This window comes from Colius striatus, chromosome Z, assembly GCF_028858725.1.
Source record: "Colius striatus isolate bColStr4 chromosome Z, bColStr4.1.hap1, whole genome shotgun sequence".
NCBI lineage: Eukaryota > Metazoa > Chordata > Aves > Coliiformes > Coliidae > Colius > Colius striatus.
Window position 1 is genome coordinate 73441415 of NC_084790.1, and position 12175 is coordinate 73453589.

Here is a 12175-nt window from a genome sequence, read left to right on the forward strand (position 1 = left end):
AACACCTCACCCCCTCTGCCCATGATTTCCACTCAGTGTCTAGAATCCAGATGTTCCACATAATAATCTAAAACTTGACCATACTCAAAGAGAAACCAGATCAAAGACAACATTATACAATTAATTTTCCTGAGGGAGTCACACAGCGAGACTGGCTGTTACTTACATTAGTTACCTGTGTGGAGAAATAATCGTTGTTACACAGAAATCAAGGGAACCATATATAGGCATCATAATATTTATAACATTTTAAAATTAAGCTTTATTGGCTGAGTTGAAGACCATTAATGGTAACAGCAGAGTGTAGATATAGTAAGTATCATTCTTTGTCCTGTAGTCTTCAGAATTTTAAAAGAGTGTTCAGGCTTCATTAACAACCCAAGTTGGTAGTGAAGGACAAATGTCTTCAGAAGCCATTTCACTCCATACCAAGACAAGTGTCTTACCACAGGTAACCTTAATTGTCCTTTGCATGACTAGCTTAACTCGATACTTACCTTAAGGCATGACTATGTTGCAGTATAAGATTTGATCCTCTACAGGTTCATATTTTTTATAGAGACACTTGAATAGTATTTCAGATTAGTTTTGAACATATTCACTCAACAACTTTTTAAACTTTGATTAAGGAGATCCGTTTAGGACGATGAAAAAGAAAATGCACTGTAGTTCTCCATTTGTTATCAGTGAGAATAACATTCCAAATAATGAGGACTTTTAGACTGAGGAGAAATGTGGAAACTTGTATCTAAAGCAAAAGATTTTGGCTCTGGCTCTGATTCATCTTGTGTACCTCTGAACTAATCCTTATCCTGATAGTGAGGATTAAAACACAAAAGAAGGAACTTCTTGTAAAGGCAATACAGTCAATTGGTAGAACATCTCTTTGCATCATGTATTGCTAAAGTTGTTCTTTTTCTACCTGGCATGTATTTCCATGACAAACGTATTACATAGGAAGTTACCTTCCGTTGAGCATTTATGGCCATATTCTTAAAATGTAGTTCCTTATTCTTCCTCAACTTCCCCTAAAGAAATTTAAGTGAATCATAGAAGAATATAGTTCTTAGTGCAAAAGTGGATGAAGAATGTATTTTCTTACCATTTTGCATTTATATCAAGATGCGCCTGGACACGTTCCTATGCGACCTGATCTAGGTGGACCGCTTCTGGACACAAAAAAACTGGGGGAACAGTGATGTGCGGCTAAATTACAAATTTCCTGCTTCAGAAAAACTGTAATGTTTAAAAACACTATTAAGTCTTAAGGCACACACATTGAGAAGGAGTGAACATAAATGCTCTCATGGAGGATAATGAAGTCAACCAAATTCAGGCAACAAGCATATTGGTGATCTTCAGTGGGGTAGATCAACTCCTTGTGCAGACAATGACCACTTTGTTCTTGATTGCCTTAAAAAATTTGGCTGTAATTAGGACACTTAACTTCAATCTGCTCGAATAAAACACATTTTTAACTCTTGTATTTGCCATCTCAGGGCTATTTCTTAGTGTTTTTTACCCATTAGGCCTGAGACCTGAGCAAAACTGCCATTAGCTCTCATCAGCTTCGAAACGAGGATTGGGAATAATGAGACCAAAAAAAGAGAAAGGTTAATCGCTTCTTTGTTGGTTGGTTGGTTGGTTGGTTGTTTTTTTGGTAGATAGAAGATACTTTCTGCAGACAGTATTACGGCTCTTACAGCTGCGCAGCTGCCACATTGCAATCCAACGAGCCTCAGCGCACGCAACGACAGTAGGTGTCTCTGCTGGCCCGCACATCCCGATCCGGGTCCCGACCCTGATCCCACCCGGCCTGGCTACTGCTCTCCTCCCGCTCGGCCCCGGCCCCCGCTCCCGCTCCCGCCCGGCCGCGGCCCCGGCTCCTCCCGCCGTGGGCGCTGCTTTCACACCTTGGCTTGAGCTATCGGCAGTAATAAACCCGTCTCGCTCTTGCGTAAATAAAAAGATGCTTTAATGGAACAACTTCCTATTAGATGAAGTGCAAAGAGCAAAATTCCATCCGGAGGCAAAATAATACCAGATGTTGCGAACCCGAATGTGGTAGATGAGATACTGTGCTCGTTAATGACGATTGTTTTCATATTTAAAACAGACTATCATCTGTTTATCGTGCAGAGGCTCTGTTGGGGGGGGGGTGGGGGGGTGGGGAGCGACACTTGTCAGTCTCTTCACGACACATTTTCCTTTCTGTGCTCCTTGCCGCAACTTCAGCCAGGAAACTTCAGCTACCAGGAGTAGCTGCGGGAAAACACGTGTCTCCACTCACACAGGCAAATATGTATCCAACTGCAAAAGTAACCATGCCCTTCCTTTTTCAAGTAGCACCGCCAGGGAGCACGTGACGTTTGTTTTTCCGTGGATTTGGGTCTCCTGATGGAATCGATAACCAGTTCCTGCTCGTGGGACCTAAGGAGCTGTGACGGCTTTGCCCCTCGGTCACCTGCACGGCTGGTACTCTACCGGGCCAAAGGAAACGACCTTGGGCTCCTCTGTGTACTTCTCGCTTTTCCTGCAGGTGACCAGAGGGAGGCGGGGGAGAGCGACACCCTTGCCAGGGAGCGCCCCACGACAGACACCAGCCCGAACGGCGTGTAGTGGGTTAAGCGTCCGTCTGTCCGCCCGCCGCCTCTACACGAGCCGCTGCCCGGACGCCACCGCCCGCCCTCCGCTCGGCGTGGCCGCTGTCCAGAGCCGGGGCGGGGGCCGGGGCCAGGGGCGGGGGCGGGCCGGGCCGTGCCGGGCGGAGGAGGGGCTGCTCCCCTCCGGCCCCGCCGCACACACCGCCCCTCGCTCGGCGCAGCGGCGGTGCGGCGCCCGGCTGTGGCTCCCCGACGGTGGCTCCCGGCGGCCAGTCGGACAGGACGGGGAGGGCGCCTTCGGGACAGGTAGGCACGGACCCGACCCGACCTGTCCTGTCCCGCCTCACCTCGCAGGTGCAGCGCCAGGAAATCGTGGTGACCGTCGCAGGTGCGGCGGAGCAGCGCGGAGGCACCCCGGATCGGGTGACGGCATCCCGGACGGGGTGGTATGTGGGAGAATGTGAGGCGGCGTTGCCCCCGGGGCCAAACGGAGCGGAGTGGGGATTGGCCTCGACTAAAGTGCCCTCGGGGTACCTGGCGGTGGGACGCCGGCTGCTCTCGCCGGTACTGCCGCGTTTGCGGAGAAGCCGGGCGGCAGCGCGTCTTTGGCTCCGCTGATGGGGCGGCGCTGGGGCGCCGGGCGCGCTCGTCTGGCTTGCCTCAACTGGCATCGCCTCCGTCTTCCGTGCTGACCGTCTCGAGCCGGGACGAGTCAGTTCAGACAATCCATAAAGCAGAGGATGTGTGCGGAAGATATGTTTTGTTTTGCTTTGTTTTGTTTTTTTTAAGGATTTACCGATCGCTTTCACAGAGAGCTTTTGGTATTCCTAAATAGAGACTGGAATGAGGGTGCTTGCTGAAATAGATGGATGCTTGTGCATATATGTAAATGAGTACGACCTGCACGTGAAAATGCACATCTGTTTAATAACTTCCTTCCAGCATATGTCTTTCAACAGAAGCTGCCTGGAGGAATTCTCAGTTGTGTGGTATCCTGTACAGATTTTCTTTTGGCGACAGTTGTAGTGTAAATATTTCCTATTCTGTGTTTCAGCCAAGAAGTAAGCTTTATCTGGAAATGTAGGCACAAATCAATTAGAAAAAATAAGCAGCTGCTTTTTCTAGAACGAGATGGGAGTGCAGGGATTGTAGGCAGTTTTACAAATTATTTAAATGTTGCTGCCAGTCATTGAGTACTTACTTTAATGCAGTCAAAGCAGACGTGTTTCCCAGGATCGTATACAGCTCCGAAAATTTTTGCAAGTAACAACTTCAGAGTATAGAGCAAGTCTAAAACCTCAGTTTGGAACATGCTGTCATACTGAAGATGTTTCACGGCATACTTCTCAGGTTTGTAACTCAGCTTTGGCAGCAGCAGCTCAGAAAGCACATTAACATAATGCCTCTATTTAGGAAAAATGTTTTTTTCCAACAACTTGGAAGAACAAAAAATCTCCCAAGTCTGGAGAGTGGCTTTTTTTTTTTTTTCCAGTAGATAAAGACCTTAAATGAAAAGTCTTAGATGCTTTGGCTGAGTAGCATGTCTGATGTGAGACTGGAACAGAAAACTGACTTCAGTTTTCTTGTCCACAAGAAAACTGGGTATTTGTAAGAAAAATGGCATTTGTACCCAATAACACAATACTGTGAGAAAAGCATATGTAATTAGGTATGTGCGTTTGTCTTGAAGTGCAGGAAGGCATGCAACTGTTTGAACTGGAGGCAGAATTTAGGAAAATAACAGCCTGGGTGGCCAAATTATCTGTATCAGTTGCTACTCAATGGCCCTGCAAATGAAATGGTATTTGGAAACCTATTCTTACTTTCTGTCTCAAGTCAGAAAGGCCAGCTGGGCTGGTGCAATCTAGATTTTTAATAAACTGGACAAACAACCTGATTTAGGCTCAAATTTCTACTTGTTTCCTCATAAAACTTCTGCACCTGTACAGCATCAAAACATGGGACCTTATCTAGTACAAAATATTTTTCTCACACAGACAACTGTAATCACCATAGGACCTTGTCATACAATCAAATTTAAGTGCATATCAATCCCACAGAGATGGATCAGTTGCATCGTGTTAGTGTTGATTGTTAATATGCTCTTGAGATGGCATGGCTTTGTGTTTGGCTTTTGGTGCAGTTATAAGTCCGCTAGAAGATGAACAGTTCACAGGACTGGCAATGAATTTTCAGTGTCTGGCTCACTGATTACAATGTATATCTTGCAAAAAAAATCCTCAGCTGCTGGCTGCTCAGTGACCTGTGTGGAGTAAAGCTGGTTGTATCTATATAAGTTCCCTGGAAATCAGTTATCAGTTACCCTGTTTTGAGTGTCAGGTGGTGAAATAAATGGTCCAGAGTCTGCACTGTTCTCCAGGGGCAGGGCTGTTTCCACACCCCACGGGCAGCCCCAGTAGACAGAAGCTGTACCTTCTCTCTCTAAAGACTGTGACACTCTAGCCCTTTGTATGCTGTGACTTTTACTCTAGCTAAAATATGCACAGCTAATGCCAGCACTTTGAATGTGACTGGAGGTCTGGGGTTATGTCCTTACAGAGTGGGCATCCAGAACACCTGTCCCAGGGTTACAGTGTTGAGCGCACTGTTCCTGCCCTGCATGTGAACAGCAGAGTGGCCAATTGGTGACTCTCTCAACAGCAATTTCCACAAAAAGATGTACTTTGTTGTATGGTGGCATACATTTAGGGATGCAAACACAGTTTAACAAAAGCAGTTATCTATGCAAAGAACATGGTAATCACACATTAACATACTCAAGTTTGATTAACACCTAGTGGAGCTTGGAGTGGGCTTTTGACTGCAGCTGGTAAGGATCCCTTAAATTTATATTCAGATTACTTGGTAGGAGTTTTGCGCCATCCCTCTACATACCTTTTTCTTTAGGGGAAGTAAGTGGCTTTTGAGGGAGGAAAACAAAAAAGATCTTTTTGTGTATGTGCTACAATTTTAGTCAAAACAAAGTCATGTTGATTCTTCTGTAGAGAGGACTGTACCATAGGTGTGATCCAGTATTGTATTTTTTAATGGAATACAGGTATAAAGCAGTAAAGAGCCACTATAAGTCTTTCTTTGGACGTGGAATGCAATGGTGTAGTGGGACTACAATGTTTTTATATCCATATTCCCATTAAGCAGTGTCTTCGTTTGTGAATGATGCCAGTGGCCCCAGATTTTGCTATATAGTGGTTACCTTATTGACTCACTGACACCAATGGAATTGGACCCTGATTTTTAATAATGAGTTTCCCAGCAATTGGTACCCATATTGCCCTTAGAAGATTTGAAACATATGCCAGAGGCAGCATATCATGATCTTAGAAATACCAGCATTATTTTTTCATCTATGAGAAGAATCTGTGTCTTGCTATTCCAAATGTTTTTCTTATGGAAAGGGTATGTATAACCTAAAGCCATCTGTCAGAAAAATAGGAGAAGTATTCTGTGAAGGGTTTGGCTTTACTAGAATAGCTTTATTGATTGTGTCCGCATTCTTGTTAATTAACCCATTCAAACTGTCTGGTGTTTAATTGATGTTTTGCTTGTCTAAGGATTTGTGGTTCATGCCTTTGGATGTACACATTAGATTTATATTAAAATGTAGACAGCCAGCTCTTCATGTTTTATCTGTGGTTTTTATCTGATTGTCAGAGAAATTAGGCCATCGTCAGCAACAAGGTAGTAATTCTGAGCCCTTTTGGTGTGCAAGACAATGCAGAATGCTTAATTTTAACTTTAAACTGTCTTGCTGTGTGACCTCAGGAAAGAAATTTCATCTTTTTTTCTGCTACTGGAAAAGAAGACTCTTCTAAGCTTACCAATGTTTTTTTTGTTGGGGAGGGGGAGGGAATATACAGAGATGCAAGTTAACACTTGCAAAGAAACTTGAATATAAAGAGTTCATATTCATGTGTCATATTTAAAACAGAAACAGGGGTATTAACAGCTGTAGGTTATACGGCTCTAGTGTCCCACCACTGCAGTCACAGGAGCTGCACAACAGCACAAAAATAATAGCAAAAATGATCTTGCCTTTCATAATCTAAGACAAAAGACAGTAGAAAATAAGGAAGGACAATGAAATCATTAAAGCAGCTTTGAAGGTACAGTCTTATTATTCATATAAAAAATATAAACTGAAATATTATAAGGGATTAATGATAGTTTCTTTCAGGTGAGGGTCTTCAAAAAGGCGACAGCGTAGAATTATTTCTCTGAAACACATTACCAATGAGGACTGATACCATGACCCTGCCAAAGAAGAGGTCAGCATCTTGTTAAGTACAATAAATGCTGGGCATGGGAAGAGACCATGAAAGACAAGGGGAGGCTTGGAGAAGTTGTGACCTTAGAGTGATGCAGAAGGTGGATTTATCAGGCCGAGTAAGAGAAGATCAACAGGGTTTTGTGATATGAATGAACTTGTTCAGGCTCAGACCTAGCCCAAACCTAGACACCCCATGTTGTCTCTAATGGGGAGTGCTGGTCAGAGAGTGTGTGCTGAAACAGTGATGGAGTATGTAGAAAAAAGGCCAAGGCTGCTCAAGACAGAAAAATGATCAAGAGAGTCATAATGTGTGTTTAGGGTAACTGACACAACTTTGAGCAGTAGCGGGTTGGAGTACCAGACCTGCAGAGTTTAATAGAAGATAAATTACTTTGGTGGACTGCAAAGGAAAGAAAAATGAGCTGGACAGAAAACAATAAGCAACCAGGTAGTTTTTTGTTCCATGTACATACTCATTTCTTTTGGCAAGAAGCCGTTGCTTTGTCTAGTTTTCTGTACATTGCAAACATAATGCTATAGGTTCTTGCTGTGTCATGCTTGCCTCTTTAAGGCGCAGGTCCTGTAAGCCCTATTCAAAGTGAATAGTTCCATATTCTGTGAGTAACTGCATGAAACGAGTATGTGCAGCACAAAATGATTGAGAGACAGAAAGGACAGGAGGATGTCTCTCAACATATTTGAGCCTTAGCCCTGTGAGAATATTTTTCATTAATGAAAACAAAAGACATCTGTGCAGGGTCTCGGTGAGTTCAACGTGTTCATAGCATCTTTTGAAGTTTCTCTTATACAGAAATCTTATTCATGTACTTTTCAGGACTTTTTTTTAGGTACTCAGTAAATTTAATGGATTTACACAGCAAGTAGCAACATTTTCATGTGTTAACTTACTCGTCTATGTCTTGTGGAAATGTTTTGGTTTTATCTTGCAGACATTTTTCTCAAGTATAAGAGAGAAATATTCAAGGTGAAGATAACTTTGATTTGGGATTTTTCCTGTCCTTAACTGTTATTTAGAACAAACTACTCTGCTATGAAAGGACTTGGGAAGAGTCATGATGAGCTCCCCATCCATGGTTTGCAGTGGGTCTGGCTGTGCAGTGTGTCAACTGCACTCTGCTGCAGTTGTGCTGCAGCTCTGCAGCAGTGCCAACCCAGCGGCTGGCTGCTACCCGAGAGTTCCCCAGCTCCGCCTCAGTCCACTCATTGGGGTTTCCCATGGGGAGCCAGCGTGTGCTGGAGGAAGATGTACACTGCACACACATTTTATGATAGCCAAAACTGTGATGTCGGTTCATAGCTCAAGATCAGGGCTACAGGGAGCATCTGCCTTGCACTGTAGGTACAGCCTGGAGCAGCAAGGTTAGCTGGTGGAACAAAAGGGAGGAATTTGCAGCTGTGCAAAGAAACCACACCAAACCTTCTGACCTCATATACTGCAAAAGTCAACTAGATCACACTTTTTTCCCATGTTTTCGGTATTGTTGGCTTTACTCAGACCTTTTGTACTTTGGCAGCCGATTTTTTTATTAACTGTGTTGCTCAACACTTGAGTTTGATGTTGATTCGTGCATAGTGATTTAGATGATGGCTGTTTTATGTTACTAACCTCATCCTTCATCTAACCCATAGAGAAGTTTCAGAATCAGTTGGTTTGGGTGAGAGCTTTTGAATTCCGACTTTGAAAGATTTGGAATTGCTGAACTGATTAACTAAAGAGGAGCAAAAGAGTTTCGATCACAGGGCTCTGCCAAAAAGAGCCCTCAAAATGAATGTTTTGTGTGAAAGCATGCCCTGCAGTTTAAGCCCAGAGTGACAATGATTGTAACACAACACTGTTCATGTGACAACCAGACAAAGAGACCATTATGCACGACTGGCTGGCATCAGATCCTCCCAAAGCCAATAGTCAGACTAAGCTTGGTTGCCCTGAGAATGCGAATACACTGGAAGCACTTGCATGTTAAAAAGAAGGAAGAGATATGTGTATGTGTGCCCACATGTGTGCATGCACCAAGGTTTGCTTAAGTTGTAAGCACGAAATTACATAATTGATTTGTTTATACGTTTTTGGAAGTTGCTGCCAGGAATCAGCAAAACACTTGTGACATAGCACTGAGGACAGACAGGGTAGGAATAAGAGAGAACATAGGCGAAGTATATCTACCAGCACCTTTGCTCTGTGCTACAAGATTGCTTCTTACAGTGTTCTTTGAGGCATGTATAACACAGTTTTAGTTTCCTATAAAGTGTTTACCAAATTTTGGGCCTTACTGGTCTGTCAATGCACACATGTTATGATCATAGGACTTAGGTGCAAATAATGCTTACGTTTGTTTGTGCAAAGCATTTGTTCACTTATAAAACCATCTTCAAAGTGTTTAAGATCATCAGCAATAATCAGAGCACTTGATATGTGAAGAAGTGACCTTGACAGCTTGTAAACAGTGGCAATCTTGGCCCCAAAGGCAGCATACTTGCATCAGCAACTGTAAACCTACTTAAAAAAGGATACAGCAACTGGAGCTTTTCAGTTAGAAACATATTTGTTTAAAAACAACTGTTTTGTCTTTGCAGGCCTGAGGGCTGGGTTGTCTTCTCCAGTTCACAGGACATGACACCCAATGGTGACCAGAGTCACTGGTCTTAAAACCTGGAGAAGGTTCTTTGGTCTCATTCCCTAGCTACTGCTGGGTGGTACTTTATTTTTATTTTTTCCCTCCTCTTTATTTTAAGGGGGTTTTTTGTTTTCCTTCTTCCTCTTCTCCTCTCCTCTCTTCTATGTCCCACTCGTCTCTTTTTCCTTATTCTGATTGAGGATCTTATTAAACTAGTGTTTGCTTTTTAATGACATCTACTCCTAAACACTTAGCTTAAGGGAAACATAATTTACAGAGCAGTCTTTGCCTGTTTATTGGTATATTGGTACTGGTATGAAAAAAAATTACCATGAATTAAGTTTATTTAGTTTCATAAAAGGTTCCAATATTTTATTTTTCCAATAGATTTTTTCATTTTGCTCCGACTGTTTTTAATATTCTGCATTTGTGGGGTTTTTTATACTGACACACTTTTCCTACTTCATTTAGACTTTGCTAGTGGATATTTTACTTTAATGCAAAGGGGAACAGAAGGCATTTTTTTTGTAACTGGTGACAGTGTGATATTAAATAATTAATCTTTTTATTTATTCAGTTCTCCATCATTAGGCTTTTCTTTGGAGCATTTTTTGTCTATACTTCTGGGAGAGACAATAACCAAAGTTACTTACGCCTATATTAAGAGGTTTATGCCATCAAGAATCAATCTGAAAACAGTCAGGCTAAATTTTGTGTTTGAGATACAAATGATAAATCAAGAAGCGTGTTAGGTTGGTAGTGCCGTTTAAATAGAGAAGTGCCTAAAGAGCTGATGGTTTTGTTACTCCCTCCTGCTGGTACCACCGAAGGGCCAAGCTCAGTTCTGTTCCATCCAGCATTTGCCAAGGGCTGTCCCTGGCAGCCCGTCCTTCCCTGCTCTCACACCCAGCACTCCAGAAACACGACCCTCAGGAGTTACTGCAGGCTCTGTGTGAACTTGGCACTTTTGCTCACAAATTCCTTTTCATGTCAAGTTGTTTGTAGTTGAGAATCAAAACTGGAAAGCTGAATGATTTTATCTTGATTTTACATGTCAGTAAAAATCCCCGACAGTTTCAGCCTGACATTTGAATTGGTGGTTATTGCTTCTTTCGATAACCTTAGTGTGCTTGAAGAACCTTGCTACTTTGTCCCAGGAGCAAGGCTGGCATAGTTAGACTCCTGACCAACTTCTTACTCCAGTATTTACTTACCTGTTTTAGTAAATATTTGTAACAGAAAGAAAAACTGAGTATATATCCCAGCTAGTCTCAGAGAGACTGAGCTGTTGATCTAAGGAATTCAATGACCTGTTTAAGTCAGGTGAATAAATGCTTCCTGAGGGTAAAGCTGAGATAGACAGGCTGGTTGTTTTTTTTTTTTTCAAATGCTCCTAAAGAAAAGGGTTGATACTTAACAATTTATTGGTTTTTTTTTGACTGTGTTGGAAGGTTGCCAGGCTGCTTAGAAGTTAGGATTTCCTTTTCCCTTGCAAGCACTGTAGAAGTGATGCTTGTAATCTCTGTATATGCTGCCATTAAAGGATGTTCGTAGGACACTGCTCTGGCTTATGACAGCAGTGGATTTTAATTATCCATATAATTACTTTTTGGTGCATTAGAATCTCTTCCATTATAACGTCCCTGTGAGTGTCCTAAAAGTGCAAGTCATGTGAAACAGTACCTTGTCTGTCTCCTGAAGGCAGCAAAGCAAACAGCTTCTCCAAATCTGAAACCCCATCCCTTGGGTAGCCCTTTACTCAGCAAAAGGAAATTATTACTTGCAAGTACTAATGTTTGGATTTGTACAAATGAAGTCATGTCCCAGTGTGCTTTACTGTTTAGCTTGCATCTGCCTCCATCATGCTTGGTTTTGGGACCGCAAAGACATTTCGGTATGTATTTTGGAAAGGATGAGTAGGGCTTAATGCAGAGGTGGTGCTGTATGACTCTTGCCTGCTATGTGTGGTTAGTTACAGGTGTCACTATTGCTCATGACATAAGCTCTCATGGCCTTGTTGGATGTTGTCAGGTCCTTCATCCTTTTGGTATTTTCTGGTGCACTGGGAGTATCCAAATTATGGTATTCAAGGCTATCAAAATACAGGAATTTTGAGACTTGTGATATTTTGTTCTTTGTGAAACAACTAGGAGACTTTGAAGAGCCTAAACACCTCAAAAGGATTTTATGGAAAGATGGAAAGTAGATTTATTAGTTGTGCTCAACAACTTTTAGTTGAACATTCTGTCCAGAGTCATGTTTACTTTCATAGAACATCTAGATAATTGTGTTAAGAATAAACAGATACTTCATTCTACAGAGAATTTTTGTGAACTCCTAAATGGGAGTTCAATTTACCCATTTGTACCATCATCCTGTTTGCCCCTAATATTGTGACACTACTTCCAGAGCAGTTACTCATGTGTTCTGTCAGTTCTCACATGCTTTGTGAGTGGTCCGGTGAATATTAACAAGCCCTGGGCAATTCTTCCATCAGAGACTTTCATGTCCCCTGCTGCTACTTCACAGCCCCTTCTCCCAGACAAAGATGATAGTCCTCAAAGCAGCATAGGTAAACTAGTTAAGAAGTAATTAATACTCGTCCACATTGGCAGTGTGTTGGTTGGAGAGCAGGGACAAGAGGTAGA

General features: G+C 42.5%; 1 protein-coding gene across 2 annotated transcripts in view; it reads left to right on the forward strand.

Moving 5' to 3' along the window:
* Positions 1-2837: 2837 nt before the first annotated feature.
* The window catches only part of MEGF10 (multiple EGF like domains 10), a 107894-nt gene continuing 98556 nt past the window's right edge, over positions 2838-12175 (forward strand). For both annotated transcript variants that reach the window (XM_062018475.1, XM_062018476.1), the window contains exon 1: positions 2838-2909. The gene's annotated coding sequence lies outside the window, so the exon portion shown is untranslated. The remainder of the gene's footprint in view (positions 2910-12175) is intronic.